A 2,393-nucleotide genomic window follows, 5' to 3' on the forward strand; every position below is an offset into this window, starting at 1 on the left:
TCACTCATGAGATACCTTAGTTCAGGAGGCAGACACCTTACCTCATTGTCTGGTGACAGGGGCATGGCTGCCACTCACTAGGGTGTCCTGAGCTCCAGGGACCACTGGGGCACAGTGACAGTTTGGCTGTCGTTTCATCCTCTTAACTCTTGCTTGAAGATAACCACTCATTACCCTTGGAATGCCCACAGAATGTGAGCCCTGAGGTCAAGAAACCGACTTGGGTGTGAGGGTTAAGTATCCTTTTCAACTCTAAATTCTACGAGCACAGCTCACTGGATTTCTCTCATCGACTCTCCACTTTAACGTTTTATTTGAGTATCTCTTCCAGTGGCAGGTAGCCTAGAATGTAGACTCTACATATTTGGAAACATTTGGCAAATATTTGCCCTGGCTGACATTAGATTCACCTGGAAAACTTTTAGAACTGCCAATGCTCGGTAACTTTATAAGTTCCCTGAGGTGACTCTGTGGGAAGCCAACATTGAGACTGGTTCTCAATGCTGATGGCAGAGTAGAATCACCTATGGCTTTAAAAAATCTACTGATGGCTTGGACTTATCGTCAAAGACTCTGATTTAATTGGTCTGGGGCTAGGAACCATTTGCAGACCTCCTATACCTTGGGTCCACCATAATGGATAGGACTAAATGTCCGAAGTCTCAATGGGTAAGCCCTTCCATTTTGGCACCAGTTAAGAGCTAATGTTGCTCTAGTAGCAACCTTTGCCCTAGTATCAACTTCTGGCCCTGATACTCACCAACTGTGTGATCTTGGGTAAATATCTTTACATCTCTGATTAACTTCTTTATTTATTATTAACCAAAATTTAAGAAATGGAGACCTGATTGAAATAAAAAATGTGTTTATTTGGGGTTTGTTAGGACTACAGCCCGGAGACACAGTTTCAAGAAGCACTTGAATTGTGTTCTGCCAGACTATAAAATAGGGGAGACTTATAAAGGCAAAACCCACAAGGTTACAGTTATTTACATGAGTTGTTTTTTAAGAATTATAATTGGACCTGGCAAGAAGTAAAGGTGTTTGTCAGGTAAGGATTGGTTAGGGCCTGAAAGAGTTGTATAGTTATAAGGGGAGACCTTGAGACCATAAGGTTGCAGCTGGCTGATGTTCTGAATATGGGGGTGGTGGTGTCCTTGGGTCTGGTACTGTTCCAAGGAAGTTCAAGTTCTCAGTGCTGCAGGGATGTGTCTGAGATGAGACCCTCAGGGGCTGCCTGACTCCATCTTTGTATACCTGAACTGTGATTACTCAATTATAATTTCAATTTGTCATCACTATAAAATAAAGCCAAGAACTACTTGGCAGAACTGCTATAAGCACCAAATAAAATAATGTATATACAATATACGTAAAAGAACCCAGCATTATGCCTGGTATATACCTGGTACAAAGAAGGACCTCATAAGTTGAAAAGAATCAAATATTATCCTCTTTCCCATAGGAAAATTCAACAAACTTTTTGAGTACCTACTATTTGCAAAGCATTGTAATATGATGTCTTTCTCTTATTTTTTTCTGTGCATATGAGGAAGAGCTACAGAGATGAAGGAAGAGATAATCTCTGTGTTCAGGAGATTTCAAATTGGTACGTACAGGCAGGAAAACAAAGAACCGAATGAAGTCTATATACAACATGCATATATTTTTATATTTATCTATATTTCTAATATAGACCCAAATGAAGTAAATGTTAATTGGAGATAAAATCAATATGCTGTTCAAGCTCAAAGCAAGGAAGAAGTAATTTTCCTTGGGGATATCAGGGGAGCCTGGGGTGGCATTTGAGCTGTGTTTCTTTAAAAGTGTGTTGTGTTTCCACAGGTGAGGAAGAACAAGAAAGAGCACTCCAAGCTGAGGGATGACATGACTGATGCTTTGAGGCTGAGACAGGAGTTTGCAGATTCCTGTTGAGAATCCATCAAGGGAGACTTTGCCTGCTTTGCCAAGGGATTTAAACACCTTTAATCTGAAAACAGCTGGCGATCATTGGAAGTTTGAGTCTTGGGAGATGTGCTCCATTTGAAGATTTTTGTTCACAGATTCTAGTGATGGGATGGGAATGGGTTGGAAATGTTTGGTCAGGACATGATTCTCCATCTCTTCCTCCCCACCCTGGCCCATGGCCAAGGCCTCAGATACCTTATGAAGAGCAGCTCAGGAAATATCCCTGAGTTCTGCTTCCCAGTCTCCATTCCAGGTACGGCATATAGGTTCTGTCCTCTGGTGATGCGTCTGGAATCTGTTTCTCTACCAATTGACTTGGAGCGCTGTCCTTTGGATGCTTAGTTTTGCATTTTGGTCTCTCCTCTGGAAAGCATCTCAGGTCATCCTCCATCCCCTCACCAGTCCAGCCTAAACTTCCTACAACC

Source organism: Delphinapterus leucas, chromosome 19, assembly GCF_059928025.1.
Source record: "Delphinapterus leucas isolate spDelLeu-1000000601 "Yukka" chromosome 19, BTC_Dleu_Yukka2, whole genome shotgun sequence".
NCBI classification, from domain to species: domain Eukaryota; kingdom Metazoa; phylum Chordata; class Mammalia; order Artiodactyla; family Monodontidae; genus Delphinapterus; species Delphinapterus leucas.